At 39.7% G+C, this 21257-nt stretch overlaps 1 long non-coding RNA gene and 2 pseudogenes across 1 annotated transcript; 1 reads left to right on the top strand and 2 right to left on the bottom strand.

Moving 5' to 3' along the window:
* Positions 1-452: 452 nt before the first annotated feature.
* On the bottom strand, positions 453-5583 carry LOC113134785 (uncharacterized). The gene is made up of 3 exons (XR_003296093.2): positions 5505-5583; positions 641-755; positions 453-501 (listed from the first exon to the last, which is right to left on the bottom strand). It is a non-coding gene; the product is annotated as an uncharacterized LOC113134785 (long non-coding RNA).
* A 9173-nt stretch (positions 5584-14756) lies between these two features.
* Positions 14757-20981, bottom strand: LOC113134123 (UDP-glucuronosyltransferase 1-6-like; annotated as a pseudogene).
* On the top strand, positions 16211-16591 carry LOC113134886 (NADH dehydrogenase [ubiquinone] 1 beta subcomplex subunit 3-like; annotated as a pseudogene).
* Positions 20982-21257: the final 276 nt, after the last annotated feature.

Genomic DNA, 21257 nt, shown 5'->3' on the forward strand with positions numbered 1-21257 from the left:
TACAATTTAAACATTTACAATATAATCTACAAAATGAAATCTTGTCGCAAGCTTTGTTAAGTTTGATAGAAATGTTAATGCCATCAGAAATACAAGTACAAATATAAAATAAATACCTTGTGCCAGCGGCTGCAGATGTAGGCCAAGAGGTGGCCAAACTCAGCAGCAGCCTCATCCACAGTCCTGCTGGCCATCAGGTTGTTGGAAGGAGCCAGGAGACACACCAGAGAAGGATCTGACGACAAGAGGAGGGAAACTCATTACTCTTACTGAAGTTATCTCAAATAATCTTTGTGATTTTGTTAATTATACTTTAGTTGACAAGAGATGGTGGTTACTGTACCCACCTCTGGGCAGCACGGTCTCAGCCAGCTCCCTCTGGAGCTCACGGGCACAAGCTCCAGGTGTCGAACTGATGCCAAAGGACATGCGGCACTCTGGCATCGGAACAACTCCATCTACCACGGAGCGTAGATGGGAGTCACCGACAATCAGAACAAACTAGAACAAAAGGAAACGATTTCAAATGTACACTCAGAAACCATTGCTTCAAATAAATTCTTCAATATGTTAAGTAAAACAGATGAACCTATAGTTGTGGAGACAACTGAAATATGAAGAATTTAAGACTTTAACATACGGGTAATGGTCTCAGTGCGGGCAGAGAGAGGAGGAGGCAGGAGTGGAACATCAAGCTGCTCCGCTCTCCTCTTCCGGGCGGCAAGGGAACGGCGGAATCCCTTCCCACGAGGCATCTGAAGATGTAAACACTCAATGTTAAAATGAAGTCAGCCATTAAAGAAGCTGTGACCAATTATGGATGGATGGATGGATGGATGGATGGATGGATGGATAGATGGATAGATGGATAGATGGATAGATGGATAGATGTCCTGTAGCTCTTAAAGTAACTTTTACAGAGATTCCAATATGAAATAAAATCAACCTAAAAACCTAATCAAACCTATCAACTTAAACCTAATCAGTTCACTAAATCCTACATCGTAGTTAGGACTAAATCAAGTGTAAACGTAAAAGTAAAAGGAAAAACGTAAAAGTGTAAATCAAGTGATCCTCAAGTCTAAACTGTAAGCTAGATAAATCAAGAATAAAAGTAGAAGTATTCTAGGTGTAAATCAGGACTAAATTCATGCACTTGTTCATTTATCTGCATAACTGGAACTGGCATCTTCACACAACATGTTTTAATCTAGTGACATTTAAACAGACTACATGAACTCCATTGATCTAGCTACTATGCATTTTGACTTTAAGAAGTATTAAACTATAATGTGAAATACATGCCTGAATCCAGTTACAGTGACATCAGTGATTACAACTGAGGACTGTGAAATGTATTTAGTTTATAGCAGGACTATATGTAGTGGCACATACAATACTATCAAATTTATGCCAGAATCCATTTAAAGACACATCAGAGAAAAATTGAAAAAAAAAAACCATACTATTAGATACATGCCAGAATCCACTTAAAAAGACATCATTAATTAAAATTGAGGACTGTAACATGCCATTCTGTTAAAGCAGTACTATGCACTTTGACTTTATGAACTGGTACACACAATACTAAGACAATACAAGGACTAACAAGGACTTTTGGTGATTTTATTGGATATATAATTTGATATATAATACTGAGAGATTCAGGTAGTCTTTTGTGTCCACGGCCATAATTCCACAATATAAAACAATAATACACACACACACCACATACGCATGCATGCACGCACGCACTTTTAACACTCAATGTTAACACGAAGACAGCCATTAAAGAAGAAGCTGTAACCAACTAAACCTAATCAAACCTATCAACTTAAACCTAATCAGTTCACTAAATCTTAAATCATAGTCAGGACTAAAGCAAGTGTAAAACAAGTCTAAACTGTAAGCTAGATAAATCAGGAATATAAATAGAAGTATTCACTGTCTCTCCTCTGAGCATGTCCAAACCATCTCAATCTGGCTTCCCTGGCTTTTTCTCCAAAACATCTAACATGAGCTGTCCCTCTGATGTACTCATTCCTGATCCTATCCATCCTCATCACTCCCAGAGAGAACCTCAACATCTTCAGCTCTGCTACCTCCAGCTCTGCCTCCTGTCTTTTTCTCAGCGCCACTGTCTCTAAACCAGACAACATTGCTGGTCTCACCGCTGTCTTGTACACCTTTCCTTTCATTCGTGCTGACACTCTTTTGTCACACATCACACCTGACACTTTCCTCCACCCTTTCCAACCTGCTTGCACACGTCTCTTCACTTCTTTTCCACACTCTGCGTTGCTCTGGACTGTTGACCCTAGGTACTTAAAATCCTCCACCTTCTTCACCTCTACTCCCTGCAACCTCACCGTTCTGCTTGAGTCACTCTCATTTACACACATGTACTCTGTTTTACTGCGGCTCAGCTTCATTCCTCTCCTTTCCAGAGCAAACCTCCACCTCTCTAGATTTTCCTCCACCTGCTCTCTGCTCTCACTACAGATGACAATGTCATCTGCAAACATCATGGTCCACGGAGATTCCTGTCTAACCTCATCTGTCAGCCTGTCCATCACCACAGCAAACAAGAAGGGGCTCAAAGCCGATCCTTGGTGCAGTCCCACCTCCACTTTGAGCTCTTCTGTCACCCCTACAGCACACCTCACCACTGTCTTACAGCCACTCCAGACTTCCCCATACAAAACCACAGCTCTTCTCTCGGCACCCTGTCATACGCTTTTTCTAAATCTACAAAGACACAATGCAGCTCCTTCTAGTCTTCTCTGTACTTCTCCATCAGCATTTGCTAAGCAAATATTGCACCTGTCGTTCTCTTTCTTGGCATGAAACCATACTGCTGCTCACAAATGCTCACTTCTGACCTCAGCCTAGCCTCCACTACTCTTTCCCATAACTTCATTGTGTGACTCATCAGCTTTATTCCTCTGTAGTTTCCACAACTCTGCACGTCTCCCTTGTTCTTAAAGATGGGCACCAGAACACTTCTCCTCCATTCCTCAGGCATCCTCTCACTCTCCAAGATCTTGTTAAGTAGCCCAGTCAAAAACTCTACTGCCACCTCTCCAAAACACTTCCATACCTCCACAGGTATGTCATCCGGACCAACTGCCTTTCCACTCTTCATCCTCTTCAACGCCTTCCTCACTTCATCCTTACTGAGCTTTGCTACTTCCTGCTCCACAACAGTCACCTCTTCTACTCTGTGCTCTCTAACATTTTCCTCATTCATCAACTCTTCAAAGTATTCCTTCCATCTTTCCATCACACTTGTGGCACCTGTCAACACATTTCCATCCCTGTCCTTGATCACCCTAACCTGCTGCACATCCTTCCCATCTCTGTCTCTCTGCCTCGCCAACCTGTACAAATCCACCTCTCCCTCCTTAGTGTCCAACCTATCATACAAATCCTCATATGCTCTTTGTTTGACCTTTGCCACCTCTACCTTCACCTTACGCTGCATCTCCCTGTACTCCTGTCTGTTCTCTTCTGTCCTCTCAGTGCCCCACTTCTTCTTAGCTAACCTTTTCCTCTTAACACATTCCTGAACTTCCTCATTCCACCACCAAGTCTCCTTATCTGCTTTCCTCTGTCCAGATGACACACCAAGTACCCTCCTACCTGTCTCCCTGATCACTTTAGCTGTAGCTGTCCAGTCATCTGGATGAACCTCCTGACCTCCCAGAGCCTGTTTCAGCTCCTCCCTGAAAGCCACACAACACTCTTCCTTTTTCAACTTCCACCACTTGGCCCTCTGCTCTGCCCTTGTCCTCTTCATCTTCCTCCCCACCAGAGTCATCCTACACACCACCATCCTATGCTGTCTGGCTACACTCTCCCCAGCCACTACTTTGCAGTCACTGATCTCTTTCAGGTTGACTGGCATCTTCACACAGCATGTTTTAATCTAGTGACATTTAAACAGACTACATGAACTCCATTGATCTAGCTACTATGCATTTTGACTTTAAGAAGTATTAAACTATAATATAAAACACATGCCTGAATCCAGTTACAGTGACATCAGTGATTACAACTGAGGACTGTAACATGCCATTCTGTTAAAGCAGGACTATGCATTTTGACTTTATGAACTGGTACACAACACTAAGACAATACAAGGACTAAGCATTTTGGTGATTTTATAAACTGGATATATACTTTGATATATAATATTGAGAGATTCACAATATAAACAATAACGCGCGTGTGCGCGCGCACACACACACACACACACACACACCCCAAAATAAATAATTGCTTTATTACTTTTCTATTAGTTATTATAATTTAAATAATATTAAATTTAATAACTTTAAATTAGAATAACTACTGCAACAACTGAATTTCCCCTTGGAGATTAATAAAGTACTTCTTCTTCTTCTAATACTGCCAAATACAGTAATTTACATGCCTAAATCCACAAAAGCACAAGTGACCTCAGCCCAGACAAAGACCACAAGTCTGACCCCAACTCAAGACTACACACAGACTGTACAAAATGAAGAATAAGCTTGTAAGACACTAAACCAAAGATATACCAAATTTATATTCAAAACCAAACCAGAAAAGCAGTACTAAACCAGGTCTAAACCAGGACTGAACGAGGATTAACACTAGAACTATTGGACTGGAATGGCTACAGCTGTCATTATTTGCAAATAATCTCAATAAATTGATCTGTAATGTAAGGATTGGTAATAATAAACATCAGGGATTTAAATTCTAATGAACAGGGAAAAGTATTAGTAAATCTACAACCAAAGAAGTGCAGTATGATTTTGAATTAAATCAATACAGTAAGTTATTCTGTTATTTTCCTGGTAAATTAAAAACATATAACCTATTAAACATTAAAATGCATTGCAAAATAATTTATGGAAACGTATCAAACTCAGATACAGCCCATTATAAGAAAATAACTTTTACATTCAATAATCTGTGGGGAAACTAATTTATAAAACAGGTCAGTTAGCAAATATATCATCTAAAATTCTTATCAATATATCATGCTGTAACTACAGTAATAAAGTAGGGTACTGTCATTTAAATGGACTCACTTGGAAAAAGGAATCGGGTTGATGCGTCAGCGCATGAAAGACGCAGTGTAAGAAAAGTCTAGAAACAGCAGTTGCTAAGCAACGATGACGTGGGAAAATCACACGGACTGTAATGCATAAGGTCAATGACAGCTATGGCCAATGATAGAAATGCTCAGAGCTCTTTTATGCTCTGATATTGTAATAAAATAACACTGCTAAAATAAATTATACATACACTTAGGACAATTCACGGTAAATTATTATACCGTAAAATGTAAAATTGATCAAAATGACTGTGTCTTGGTAGTTCTAGTGTTAAACACTGGCATCAATCCAAAATTATAACACATCTAAACTCTAAACCAAACCAGAAAAGCAGAACTAAACCAGGTCTAAATGTATATCAGCATTAAAATAAAGTTCAGCAGAAAATATTCCTACCTTCGTCCTGGGTTAGCGGCGCTAGCCAAAGGCTCAAAGGTCCAAGGCAGTGCTTTCTCAGTCAGAAGATGTCCCGAAACACAGATTTAACAGTAGACAAAAAACACACAAGACTAACTAACGAAAAACAGTAATCCAAATGATCCGATGATCGCAGTCCAAGAAAAAGCTCTGAAAAATGCAGCTCGTAAACCCACAGAGTGAATATCAAACTCACAGAGTGAATCGCAGAGTGGCAACTGGGGGTTTGTCTTCGCGCCGCTGTCTTTTATACAGGGAAAGAAAGGTCCACTCTGATAGGACCATTTCAAATAAAGCCACGTCTCTCGACCAATCGATTTCAATTTGTCTTCGCGCCACTGCCACCGAGGGGAAGGGGGAATGATCTGAACAAAAGGCTTGCTAACATGCTAGTTAATAAAGGCTAACGCCTTTAGCATATATCAGCTAACGTGGTAGTTAATAAATGCTAACGCCTTTAGCATATATCAGCTAACGTGGTAGTTAATAAATGCTAACGCCTTTAGCATATATCAGCTAACGTGGTAGTTAATAAATGCTAACGTCTTTAGCATATATCAGCTAACATGGTAGTTAATAAATGCTAAAGATATTAGCATAGAATTTGACATGAGTAAATGAGCTTTATTTTAGATTAAAACGCAGCAAACTATCCACATTAAACTACACCTCTGTAGTGCTTTAATAAAGTACTTTTTCCGTAATCTTGTAGGTTTTCCATGGTGTAATTAATTTATTTCTCAAAATAGCTGTAAGTGTAACCTATTAACATGTCAAGGATCAAAGAAATAAAAGGTATAATATTTCTAATATGTAAATGCTACAAGGAACATCTCAAATATTTTATTAGGAAAGTCAGTATATACATGTCAGTGTAAGGTTGCATACAACATGAACACTCTAAAGCAGTAGAAACAGTTGAAACAGTAAATTTTCATATACTGGTGATTGCCCTTAATTTCATTTTATACTTTATTTTGTTATTAATGTAACAGCTGTGTTTGATAGGACTTCACAACAGGGAAAATACTGTAGGTGATAAGGTAGACAACTGTGCTCACACTACATGTTAGGGTCTAAATGGAGCAAAGTCATTAGCTTTATGGCTGATATGTGTCCTACACATTGAGCCATATCTGCACACAAACGGCGCGAACTCCAATAACTTAAAAGTAAATCTCCAGCTTGGTCTGGTGAATGTGGATGTCTTCTCCTGTGAACTTGTCGCTGCAGACAGCTTTGACACGTGTTCTAAAAAGAGATCACATTAACACATTAGAGCAGAACTGAGCCTAAGAAATTAAAACACAACTTACACTTATACATGTCTGAACACACCTGTAGTTACAGAATTTGGTTGAAATTGTTTTGGTATTTACTAAAGTCAGTGCAGAACTGCCTGTATAGTGTTCATTTACAGCTGACCACACAGACATCACTCCCTGTAGAATCCTTCTGAGTCCTATGTATAATAATCTATGTAGTCAGGGTATTAACAAGAACAACTAATTAACAGAAGTAATTAATTATACTGTTAAAATTAATTATACTGTTAAAATCAAATAAATCCAGTCACAAACCACATTTTGTCCTCCAAACACTCTCTCTTCTTCCATCTGTTTATAAGAGTTTTCAAAGTTCGCTTTTCCTGTGCTCATTTCTTATAAATCCTAAATTCACTCGGTAAGCTCCGTGTTTAGAGCAGCTGTGTCCTCATCGCTGCATCAGAGGGAAAGGAAGCGGATGCAATGCATTTTGGGACTTGTAGTGCGGTTAAATTACTCGGCGTCCGAGCTAACTTCAAGTATTACAAAAATATTGCTCAAACCTACATCTAATAATGCAGATTATTTGAGGAACATTGCATCGAACGTGTCCCGTAACGAGAGATGGATACAAAGGCTGTAAAGAAACGTTTTACCAAGCGGGATCAAGCTAATAGCTACCGACTAGCTTGCTGAACGTAGCCCCCGTTTAACACAGCTCAAATGAACTGCTGCTTTCATTTATGAAGTCTGGAAATGTAGTTGCCACTATGAGACATGTAATCAACCTTGGCAAAACTCACTTACCTGTCAAGAACTTCCGGTCATAAGGGCGCCTTATTGAGACAGGACAAGATCCGCAGCAGCACAAAAAAGCGTCCAGACAGAGTAGTCCTGAGATAAACACTATTTCACTGTGTTTGGTTAAAAAGACAGACATTTCTCTAGCTACTATACAACGATCTGCCATTTCAGTCTTCCCTCCTGTCGTCTCCTCATAAAGCGCACGACAGAGAGACTGGCCCTGCCCACTGTCAATCAAGCCCCAAACTGCTCTAAGACCCGCCTATTGCTGTCCGATTGGCTGTCTCGTTTCCTGTTTGTCTGACTAGACTTTATTAGTTATGGGTAATTAGTAGATTAAAAATAATACGCAATACAATTATTAATACTGTACATATAGTACAATTTCGAAGATTATATTTGTAATTGGTCTGCATTGTCTTAGTGATTGTGGACACTGCTGGTTTTTTGCATTTTGGCACAGCACAATTTTAACCAACTGCCATTCATTTCCAATGGGAATTTTACAAAATGTACCGTTTTTGCACGTACTTTAACGAACATGCCTTATTTTCAATGGTGTTGCCTTGGCAATGACCGAAACCCACCATATATTTTCAATGAGAATTCTGTCTAATGGGACACAAAATGGCTGTCATGTTTTCAGGTTGTAAAAATGGATCCCACTGAAATCACTGGCTACACAGTTTGACTTCAGCACCAGGGGCTGGTCACGGGCTGTAACGGACGGTCACGGGTGAATACATAGGGAACGCGGCGGGTCACGGCGGGTCGCGAACGGCGAGGGCCGATCATCGCCGCTTGCGGCTATATTTATTATTATAATTACTTTTTTTAAATATTCAGTTACTATTTGTTTTTACTAACTGCTACTCATTTATTTATTAATTATTTATTTATTGTTATTATAATTATTGTAGGCCTACACGTATTATTTTAACAGGCTCCTTATCCCCCCTTTTTGTTTTTTAAATTATTTTAATTACTGTTATTGTTTAGTTACTGATCCGATTGGAGGAGATGGAGCAGCTGTTTAACTCACTTTATGTCACATTAATTATTTCTATGCTTTTATATTCTTTCCATGGTACCAATGTTCTCTCTTGTTATGCTCAAAAGCACTATCGGCGCGCACCGGGGCTCCTTTTTGTTCCGGGTCCCTCACAGACCACGGGGTTAGTTTACTTTGGGTCTGCTCGGTTTTACCCGAACATGTTTGACCCAGTGTCCCGTAGGCCACACAAGTTTCGGTTTTGTTTGAATTTCAGCACTCAAGTCAAGTCAATGATATTTTTAGTCAGTGATCCGTTTTGTAATCACCAACCCCTCAGACTGATATGAGACCGCAATTCAGTGAGACTCTACTCAGCTTGCGTGACCCGAAGGACCCAGGACCACCCGGGGCTCCCAGAGAGCCAGAAACTCCCAGGGACACCCTTCACACGGTTTTGTTTGGGCCCTAATTCCCTGAGACTCTACTCAGGTGACGCTTTTGTTCGAATTAGACCCACTGAGACTCTACTCAGTTTAACCAAATTAAAATTCTCTTACCTTACAGGAGTCCGTCTCTGGTCTCTCTTTTCAAAGTTCAATCGCGTCAACCCTCTCCCCTCACAGCAGATCCTAGCCTCTCAATGCTCCAAACCGTTCCCTTATGGGACCGGGGCGGAGGGTACAGTATTATTAGAGAGTAACTTTGTAGTAGAATCAGGGAAGTAAAGACTTAATTATCTGATTATGTTAGTGATTATTTGCATTTACTTTGCATGTCTGTAGAATTAGCGGCCTCAGCCCAGTAGGAGCTGAGCAACTGGGGAAGACTCTGATTGATTATGTTAAATTCTGCTCTGAATCATGCCCTCCATATGTTAGCTGATATATGCTAAAGGCGTTAGCATTTATTAACTTCCATGCTAGCTGATATATGCTAAAGGCGTTAGCATTTATTAACTTCCCATGTTAGCTGATATATGCTAAAGGCGTTAGCATTTATTAACTAGCATGTTAGCTGATATATGCTAAAGGCGTTAGCATTTATTAACTTCCATGTTAGCTGATATATGCTAAAGGCGTTAGCATTTATTAACTAGCATGTTAGCTGATATATGCTAAAGGCGTTAGCATTTATTAACTTCCATGTTAGCTAATATATGCTAAAGGCGTTAGCATTTATTAACTTCCATGCTAGCTAATATATGCTAAAGGCGTTAGCATTTATTAACTTCCATGTTAGCTGATATATGCTAAAGGCGTTAGCATTTATTAACTAGCATGTTAGCAAGCCTTTCGTTTAGCTAGATCATTCCCCCGCCCCCACCAGTGGCAGTGGAGCGAAGACAAATTGAAATTGATTGGTCGAGAGACGTGGCTTTATTTGAAATGGTCCTATCAGAGTGGACCTTTCTTTCCCTGTATAAAAGAGCGGCGCAGTTTTTTGTCTACTGTTAAATCTGTGTTTCGGGACATCTTCTGACTGAGAAAGCACTGCCTTGGACCTTTGAGCCTTTGGCTAGCCCGCTAACCCAGGACGAAGGTAGGATTATTTTCTTCTGAACTTTATTTTAGTGCTGATATAAATTTAGACCTGATTTAGTTCTGCTTTTTCTGGTTTGGTTTAGAGTTTAGCTAGATGTGTTATAACTAACGGTGTTTAACACTAGAACTACCAAGACACAGTCATTTTGATCATTTTTACATTTTGCAGTGTAATAATTTACCGTAAATTGTCCTAAGTGCATGTATAATTTATTTTAACACTGTTATTTTATTACAATATCAAAGCATAAAAGAGCTCTGAGCATTTCTATCATTGGCCATAGCTGTCATTGACCTTATGCATTACAGTCCGTGTAATTTTCCCGCGTCATCGTTGCTTAGCAACTGCTGTTTCTAGACTTTTCTTACACTGCGTCTTTCATGCGCTGACGCATCAGCCCGATTCCTTTTCCCATTTAAATGACAGTACCCTACTTTATTACTGTAGTTACAGCATGATATACTGATAAGAATTTTAGATGATATATTTGCTAACTGACCTGTTTTATAAATTAGTTTCCCCACAGATTATTGAATGTAAAAGTTATTTTCTTATAATGGGCTGTATCTGAGTTTGATACGTTTCCATAAATTATTTTGAAATGCATTTTAATGTTTAATAGATTATATTTCTTTAATTTACAAGGAAATTAATAGAATAACTTATTGTATTGAATTAATTCAAAATCATACTGCACTTCTTTGGTTGTGGATTTACTAATACTTTTTCCTGTTCATTAGATTTTAAATCCCTGATGTTTATTATTTCTAATCCTCACAAGTTACAGATCAATTTATTGAGATTATTTACAAATAATGACAGCTGTGGCCATTCCAGTCCAATAGTTCTAGTGTTAATCCTCGTTCAGTCCTGGTTTAGACCTGGTTTAGTACTGCTTTTCTGGTTTGTTTTTGAATATAAATTTGGTATATCTTTGGTTTAGTGTCTTACAAGCTTATTCTTCATTTTGTACAGTCTGTGTGTAGTCTTGAGTTGGGGTCAGGACTTGTGGTCTTTGTCTGGGCTGAGGTCACATGTGCTTTTGTGGATTTAGGCATGTAAGTTACTGTATTTGACAGTATTAGAAAAGTTATTAAATTTAATATTATTGAAATTATATGAATTAATAGAAAAGTTATAAAGCAATTATTTATTTTGGGGTTTGTGTGTGTGTGTGTGTGTGTGTGTGTGTGCGCTCGCATGTTATTGTTTATATTGTGAATCTCCCAATATTATATATCAAATTATATATCCAGTTTATAAAATCACCAAAATGCTTAGTCCTTGTATTGTCTTAGTGTTGTGTGTACCAGTTCATAAGGTCAAAATGCATAGCCCTGCTTTAACAGAATGGCATGTTACAGTCCTCAATTTTAATTAATGATGTCTTTTAAAGTGGATTCAGGCATGTATCTAATAGTATGGGTTTTTTTTCAATTTTTCTCTGATGCGTCTTTAAATGGATTCTGGCATAAATTTGATAGTATTGTATGTGCCACTACATATAGTCCTGCTTTAAACTAAATACATTTCACAGTCCTCAGTTGTAATCACTGATGTCACTGTAACTGGATTCAGGCATGTATTTCACATTATAGTTTAATACTTCTTAAAGTCAAAATGCATAGTAGCTAGATCAATGGAGTTCATGTAGGCTGTTTGAATGTCACTAGATTAAAACATGTTGTGTGAAGATGCCAGCCAACCTGGTACGTTAACATTATTTAAATGGATGTATTCAGACAAAACATTTTTTCATGTTTAGCATTAGATCAAGTCTGACTTAATCATGCTAATAAAATGTTTCATATGATTTTCAATAAGGTATAGTAATGATGTCATTCGTTCCTTTGCAAAGGTGACGAAGATGTGCCGTTCTTCTCCGCACATCCCACCATCTGGTCCAAGTCACCGAGCTTCAGGGGCAGGCGACAAAGATAAGTGTATTTGTTGTGCACAGTTTGACATAGCTGTTGATGGTGACACACAAATCACATTTGGTAGCTCTGATGGAGAAGTAGTTGAAAGTCCTGTGGACAATAGGTAGAGATGGATTACTGCGGGTGTGGCTTCCTCATAGAAGAACCACAGCCCATGAGCAGGTTTTAAAAGGACACGTCACAACCGTCACCCACATTATGTATAATCACTACGACAAAGTTTTTATCAGTCTGTCTGAGGATCTGAATGTGCGGGTGTGGTCTGATTGTTCCTGGCTGTGTCGGCAAAGCTTCCAAGTGGACTGTATGAGACAGGCCCCAGCCAAAGCCTCCTCAGACCCCTCTCGACAAAGGTGCCACTGAGATTAAGCAAGGCTCTCCTCGGACAGCATCATCAACCAGGGACCGGTTAAGGTCCAGGTATAAACCTCTACCCAATATTCTGACCCAGAAGGCTAGAGAAATTCCAACATTTCCACCCATCTCTGGAAAGGACCAGTACACAGATCAGACTGAATGGAAGTTACAGTCACATCAGACCATTCTACAAGAATATGACAATGAGCTGAAAGACAGACTTGATGAGACACCATATACATACAAATATAATAAATGTTGAGCCTGTCCTGTTGATAAATCAACGTTGAGCCTAAAGCTGAGGATGTTACTAATAAAAACAATCATCCTCTGTCATGTTTCAAGTTGATTACGACCAAGCCAAGTGTCACTGAGCTTAAAGAAAGCACTCGTAACAAAGCATCTTTCGATTTCAAGTACATTATGTACAAATATGATACTATGCTCAGTACTAAGCCCAGAGATGTGCTACAGAGCAATAAATGTACATCTGCTCCACCAGATGTTCAGTCAGGAAGTGTCATGAGTCCCCTTGGAACTTCCTGTCAGAGGACGTTTATTTTGTATTGACTTCCTGTTTTCCCCCCGTTCTGGTCTCTGGCAGCTTCATGTGTAATTTGTGTTCATGAGTTTCACCTGTCCCCGTTATGTTCACCTGAGTTCAATCACCTGTTGTGTTCCTCTCTATTTATACCTCCCGTCTTCCTTTGTTCCCCGCAGAAGCATTATAGTTATAGTTGCATTTAGTTGGTGTTGTTCACAAGTAGAAGTGTGTTTTTGTGATGACCACCTCACCCGGTCTTTCATAGTTCTTACCGTTTCATCCGGTTCTCTGGTTTTTGTGTTGTCTTGAGCCCTGCAAGTTCCCAGGTGAAATAAAACCCTTTGTTGTCCTGCATTTGGGTCCTTACCTCTCCTCCTTCACACCACACCACCCGCATCTCGTGACAGGAAGGCAGGAATCTGAGCAAACAGAGCAGATCAACACTACAGAGACATTACTTTAATGTGTCTCTTCCTCTTCTCAAATCAAGATATTAAGAAAAAGTTCAAATACTATTCAGACAAAAACAAAATGGTATTTCAACTTAATTCTCAACAGTTTGACTTTATTCTCAGATATCAACTAAAAAATGAATGTTGGCCAGTGCCCTCCTGATTCAGGAGCGCCAAATATGGAACAAGTTTCTCATGAGTTTACTCCGGGTGCTCCGGTTTCCTCACATTAAAAATAAATAAATAATAAAAATAAACATTTCCTGCTTGGCCGATTTATTTAACAGTTTAATTACCAGGAAAGATTTGATTAAGCATTAAACATTTTGATTGTATTTATTTGCTTGTCGCTGTCTGCGTGCGTACACACGCATAAAATCCCATGTATTTTCTTTCTCTTTCAGGCAGTGTTCAGATCCCTTACCCATTATCTCTCAGCCCCTTTTTTGTGCACATCCCTTGGAAATGGTGCCCTTCACACAATCCAGAGGGAATAGAGCAGTCAGATGGTAAGGCACATCAGCTTGTTCTGTTTCTAAAGTTGTAAAGTTTGCTTGAGAACCATGAACCAAGCAGCATTTATTCCTAGAAGCAAAAGTATTCCTGTTTAAAAATGCTAAGGTTATGAATCTCATAATGACCTGTTACCTTGAAGTTGTTGCATCCTTTATGGAAGCCTTCAGCTTAGCATCATTATTTCTTGACTTCATAACTACTTGAGTGAGTTAGTTAATCCTGAGAACCTGAGCTGCCTTAGGGAAAATAAGTTGTCTCTGCCCTTTTTTATAGAGCGTGTCTGTGTCAGGGACCAGTGGTCCTAGTCCTTTCCATTCCTGATACTATTGGTATTATCTGAATATTCTGAATGTGGAAAGACTCAGAAGTGTACTTAGTCTGCTGTTTGCAGGACTGGAGCAAAAAAAAGATGAAGTTCCTCAGCCTGCTCAGCAGCAGGGAAGCTAAGCTAATAGCAGCACTGTTAAAAGTTAGCCAAACTTTGTTCATAGCAGCATCCCTCAGTTCGGGGTCCCCCCTACAGGCCTGGCGCACTTCCGTTGCAGCGTTTCTCTTTTGCACGTGTTTTGGCTGCTGCGGGGCGTTTGCCCTCGTTGGCCATCGTACTTCTGCCTAGTCACTCAGACATAAAGCCCTGATTGCTGGAGAGCTACAGTGATGGTTGTCCTTCAGGAGCTTTGTCCCATCTCCACACAGGATCTCTGGAGCTCAGTCAGAGTGACCATTGGATTCGCCCATTTTCCACAACTGTATCAATGTGAGGTGAGTTTTTCAAGCACAATTGCTAAAAAACTAAAAACAGAGAGAGACAGAGGTGATGAATAAGAGCTTCATGTATGTCTTTATTCAATTCCTGCCAGGATATCAGCTTTGTGTCCATCTAAACAAGCCCAGGTTTCACACTGAGTATAAATAAACTGAAGAAATATACTGACACTTTTTGGTTGGTGGTGTGCTGCAAAAGTTTTTAAATGAAAAAAATGTGCCATGCTTCAAAAAAGCTTTAAAACCACTGGTTCAGTGCACATTCTTCAGGTGCAGCTCCTGGATGTAGATCCCAAACAGGCTGTGCTGAGGTGACTATATGCAGCATTTGACTGTTGCAGATCTCAAATTGTTTCTGTTGTACTGTTTTACTCAGTTAATAAAACACATACGATGTAAGTACGCTGTGTGCTATTACACAGCCAGTTTCACAAGCCAAACATTTAACCATATTGAAAGTGCATTCAATTATGTAAAGCTTGTCTCTGTGCATATGCATTGGCTGTGCATTCTCAATATGGCCTGTTATATTTGAAATAGTAAAATACAATATTCTCCTTACTAAGAAGTGTTTCTCACAGATATGTTGATGCAGGAAACTGGGTTTCTGTCTCACATTTACTTCCATCCCGTGTTTAATATTTTAAAGATTATCTACCATCTACTACTTTTGCACCAGTATAGGAATCTGTAAAAACCCAGTATGACCAGTAAAATATTATAAATAGTATTTTCATTGCCCAAAAGTGATTATAACAGCTAAAACAGAATTTTTTTCTACCTTTACTGATCGTGATAAAGTCATATGCAAAAAAAAAACAAACAAAAAACTGTACCACCATCACTTTTAGAAGGCTGTGTGCCCTCCCACAGAACATAATCACTTTTTCACAGAAACCTTTCTGCATAACACCTATTACAAGATTCCTGTTCTTTGGGAGCATGAAACCGACTTATATGTTTAGAGAAACTATCTATAGAGAAACTCCACAATCACAAGGCTCTCTCTGCCCTCATGTCCACTTTCACATAGGACATAATTTATAAAGCAGAAGGATGTAAGGCGGCCGGACAAACTGGTAGAAAAAAGCTGGTTAAGTGACTGGAATGAGGCTGGATTCACTGGAGGCTGTGGTGGAGAGATGCAAACAGAAAAAGCTGGAGGCCATCCTGGAATAGTAGGGAATGGTGGAGGACTGTGCTGTCACTGAATGATACAGGAGATCTTCAACCCCACTGTCATCTGGCTCTACAACACCTTAGTCAATGGTAGATGACAAACCAACAAGAACTGGACTGTGAGTGACTTTCATTACTTAGCACTTATTACTTTTACAAAACTAAGTTTGCCTTTAGGGACTAATAAAGTTTATCTCATCTCATTTCTCAGAGAACAAATTAAAATAAAATACTGGAAAGAAAAGATGCAGACAATGAGCTGTCTACATGAAGGCACATTAAACATTAACATTAAAGAAACCACTATATGGATCTGTGTTTTTTAGCATGGGGGGTGACCACGGCCACAGCAAGACGTCTTTGCCAGAGATTTACAAGGAGACTGATCTTCATAAGAGATTTTGGTATCCAGTATGATTCCTCACACTGATCCCTCTCCTCTCTCTGTCTCTCTCTCTCTCTCTCCAGGAATGAGGCATGGAGATACGCTGGTGGCTTTGCTCGTCCTGTGACTCTGTCAGAAGTGCTGTTCAAAGGATTCAAGTGGGGATTTGCTGCTTTTACTGTTGCTCTGGCTATTGAATACACCTTTTTCCCCCCAAAGAAGGGCGGCCACTAATGTTCATCATTGCCAAGCCCAAACCTCACCCAACAGTCTAATAATAATCTGTATTTTCTGTTTATTAAAGGTGTGTTTGATCACCACATGGCTTCACTTTTCCTTCTTCACCCTGACACACGTTTCAACCATAACTTTACTCTGCATCTGTATTTTAGGGATAATGAGTGTTAAACTCCCATAATAGTGTTGTTGCTGAGATGAATGTGCACATGTAGTAGTTAGTTAGTCCTGCTTCCTCTTCCTGCCCAGTTTTTGGAGGCATATTTTGCAACACTTCACTGTGACTACTATAAAAACCAGCACTGCAGTAGCCAGCAGCGCTATGACGTCGAGGTTGAAGTACTGGAGCCAGTTGAGGTCGTGGGCAACAGATTTAAGATGTTTTGCCCCTTTGTGGCGCATCACAAATTCTGTCCAGTACACTGAAAGGTCGAGTGGGTCAACTGGCCGGTCTCGATGGAGGACTGACAGCTTCTGAACACACTCTGTATCTGACACACAGGTGGACCAGATCAAAATCGTAAGACTTAAGACAGTATTAAAATGCACATCCCAAAACAAACAACAACAATGTGAGAGACCACATGACCCCTCACCTGGTGTCATTGATGACTTCATTCAGTGCCCAAAGGAGGCTTTCTGTAGAGATGGAACAAATATCCAAGATGACTCCTGCTCCCCTGCTTGCCAGCTTCTGTGCGTTATCGGGCTGGTCCCCAGCAAGTGGCACCATCACCATGGGAACAGCATTACACAGTCCCTCAAAGAGACCATGTGACCCAGCGTGAGTGATGAAAGCCCGAGCTCCAGGGTGTGCTAAGACACAAACATGCAAAATTAGTTGTACTGGCAAATACTGGTATTGTTGGATATTACAACACAGGGCATTCACAGACCTAGTAGGTCGTTCTGAGGCACCCATTTCATTATCTTCACATTGTTTGGGACACTTGAGCTATGCCCACCTCCTCTCTCAGGAACTGATAGCCTATGTGGTCAAAGTGCCAGAACAGCAGTCGGCAAAGCAGCGGCTCCAGTAAAGCCACCTGTGGGTCAGAGGTATCACAGGACAATAGACAAATGCTCTACTGAAGATTTTAGGTTATGTGTTCATGTGAGTTAAATGTCAACAAAGTTCATTTAAACATGTGTTTTAGTGCCAGCACTGACTATTTCTAGAGAATTGTGTGTCTTATATCTAAAGAAATGAGAAAGAAATAGAAAGCAAGTGGAGACCACTTCATTTCACTGAATAGAAAAAAGCCATCCTTCATCCATACACATGCCCGTCCAAGCATATCTGGCTACAATAGCTCACCAAAGTGTTGACAGCTCTCTCCTTAAAGCTCATTTTATCTGTGTATCCAGTGAAAAAGCGAGGCACGTATGAGGGCGGGGATGGGCAGCCTGAAGACTGCGTATCCAGGGTACATGGAATTCCCCTCAGCAAATTAATAGTGGGGATACCTGAAAGCAATTTAGCAAAGAGAGGTGAGCAGATTTACAGACACACAAACACAGATAATCCACGTGTTACAGAGCTCACCTAGTTGCCGTGCTATTAATGAGCCTGTGGGCACCACTGGGTCTGTCAAGACTGCATCAAATCTCTGCAGAATGAAAGACAGTAAAGTAGAATAGAGGGGTTAACATTCAGCAGTGTCACAGCTGAAATTAAAAACATTCACTTTTCCTTCTCTTCATTCACACGTGCATGGCTCATACAGAAGAGGCATGTCAGTGTTTTTGCATAAACACACTGACTAAAAATGTGTAATACCACCTAAGAGACCTTTAAACATGGACCTGACTCCAGAGACCCCTAAGCATGTCCCGTGGTTTCTTTGAACTAACAGAAATCCAAACAGATTCTCTTCATCATTTTGCAAAATATAAGATTAAATAGATAATAAATTCAAACGCCTCACAGTTTTATAGATTGCAGTGCTTTTGTATTGAACTCTGTTGCATTGTACAGTTGATCTCAGTGTTGTGTTTGGCCCTGACCTGCTGTGCCAGATGGGAGATGAGACTGTCATTGAACAGGAGGCTCTCTGCAGTGGTGTGGCCACTTTCTGAAAAAAGACACAATAAATCTCCTCTGGCCCAGTACTGGCCCACACACTGTAAGATGACTCTCACCGATCCTGCTGGCCCAGTACTGGCCCACACACTGTAAGATGACTCTCACCGATCCTACTGGCCCAGTACTGGCCCACACACTGTAAGATGACTCTCACCGATCCTACTGGCCCAGTACTGGCCCACACACTGTAAGATGACTCTCACCGATCCTACTGGCCCAGTACTGGCCCACACACTGTAAGATGACTCTCACCGATCCTACTGGCCCAGTACTGGCCCACACACTGTAAGATGACTCTCACCGATCCTACTGGCCCAGTAATGGCCCACACACTGTAAGATGACTCTCACCGATCCTACTGGCCCACACACTATAAACTGAGTGTTGGCTGAGAATCGGCTGGGTCCCCGGGGCAGTACTGGTCCAAGCACTGTAAAAAGTCTCTAATGTTGACTGATTGTCTACTTCATTCCCGAGCAAGAGGTGGCACAAAAAGTGTCAAACATCCAAATAAAAGAAACACAATTATATTTAGTTTTTAAAGTAATTCTACTAAAGATCTGAAAACAGCAGGAATGTGATTGTCCTTCCTAGTTCAGGACCGCAGCAGCGTTCTGCATGTACTAGGTCAGATTAGTTGTTAAAAGCAAATGTAAAAATCCTCACTAAAATTTCAAGTCCAGTTAAAATAGGGTAAAAATAAAGTTAAAAACTGTATTATAAAATCATTGGATAAAAATGAAAAGGAATAAAAACAAAGTAAAACTGGCAGAAGCAAGTAGAAAAGCGTCTGCACTCTCTCACACAGTAAATAATCAGACTCATAAATCAGACTCATGAATGTCCTAATAAGCTTGATCAGAAAATTTATTAATGTCAGGAAGGCGTGGAGAGTCAGACTTGAACCTGTGGACAGTAAGAACAGGAAAATCCCAAATCTATTATTGTTAACTACTATTGCTACTAACATAACAGTGAACTAAAAAAAAAATTGCTAATTTTTTAATTTCTTGCCATTTCAGTCATCATAAAGAAAAGAGAAAAAAAAAATATAATTTTATTAATAAATAAAGCCACAAACAGTGATAAAGTGTATTTTTGAAAGCATTCTTAGGAAAAGTGTGCAGCCACACTCAGGTGCTTTTTCTGTCGAACTGAGTTTTGAGATTGTATAAATAAGGAACACAGTAGAAAACAGCAATTCAATTAAAAATATGAATGTAAGCTCATTTATGTGAGATGCACTTCAACAAAATTTCACTGGAATTTGACACCAACCTAAACTTTGGCACAATACTGTATAAGTAAGAATTAAACAACGAGAGGGCATACGGTTATACTATTTTAATCCACGACGCAGAGCCATAGTGCCCAGGAACCACATTAAAACCATATAACTGCACGCCCCCTGGTTATTTAATTCACTTATAGCATGGTCACATACTTAACATTTCAAGAAATATACGTGCATTTACTTAAAGTTATACAATAGGCATATGTTTGATGTAGATACCTCTAATTTGATCACACCACAAAAGCTATAGACCCCTTTTGTGTTTGTGAAAAGTAGCCCACGTTCAAAGAATGATGCTATCAGCACCACAATGCTTTTTAAGATAAAATGGAATATGAAGGAATTAGCATTAGCTATTAAATATCGCTCAGACGGACAGATAGATAGATAGATAGATAGATAGATAGATAGATAGATAGATAGATAGATAGATAGATAGATAGATAGATAGATAGATAGATAGATAGATAGATAGATAGATACTTTATTCATCCCCCAGTGGGGAAATTCAGATTGTCCAGCAGCTCTTATATTTACTTAAATTGAAATTTCACTATAAAATATAATAAATAGATAAAGGCACCCAGTCAATAACATAAAATTTTTAAAAAATCATTGTCATGTAAAACTACAGTATTTTAGTAGTTTCTTATTTTCCTCTGCCAAGGCTGCTCGTTTGGATTTCAGCTCCCGCATGATCCCGCATCTCTTTTTCTTTCAGTGCTCCGATCTTTACCCTAAGCAATTGATTCTGAAAGCTAATTGTGTCGCTATATTTTTTCTCCTCTTTTAATTTTTCATGGAAAGCTCTGTAATTTTTGACTTCCTCACTAAGGGAGTCCATTTTGTTTTTAAGAGCACGATGTTCTGCTCTTGCAGCCGCCTCTGTTTCCTTAAATTCTGGATATGTTTTCTCCAGTTCTGTCCGGGACCTCTGAAGCTCTTTCTGGAGCTTCTCAATGTCACTATTGGCGGCACGAAGGTGTTGGTTAATGGACTCTATGGTTTCGTCAATGGATGTTGGTTCACTGGGTCCCCTGTGTTTACTGTTAGAGGGTCCAGCAGACGAATAATCATATTTCTGAGGACGACTCATTTTGCTAGCTTAAAACTGCTGTGGTCAGTTACAACACGCGCAATCACACAAATCCGGTTTCCTGAAAATACTGGTCCTGTGTTTGTCCTGCGTATTTATACTAAAATGAGTGTGATGTCACAGCATTCTAAGACATCAAGGGCCTGCATCTGATTGGTTGCCATAGCAACAGACTACATGCTTTGGCCTAAACTGTTTATTTTTTAATTAATGAATTAAAATTTCTTTTAATATTATATTTATTTTGCATAAATATAATGCACTATTACAGCAACA

The sequence above is a fragment of the Mastacembelus armatus genome, chromosome 17 (genome assembly GCF_900324485.2).
Source record: "Mastacembelus armatus chromosome 17, fMasArm1.2, whole genome shotgun sequence".
Taxonomy (NCBI): domain Eukaryota; kingdom Metazoa; phylum Chordata; class Actinopteri; order Synbranchiformes; family Mastacembelidae; genus Mastacembelus; species Mastacembelus armatus.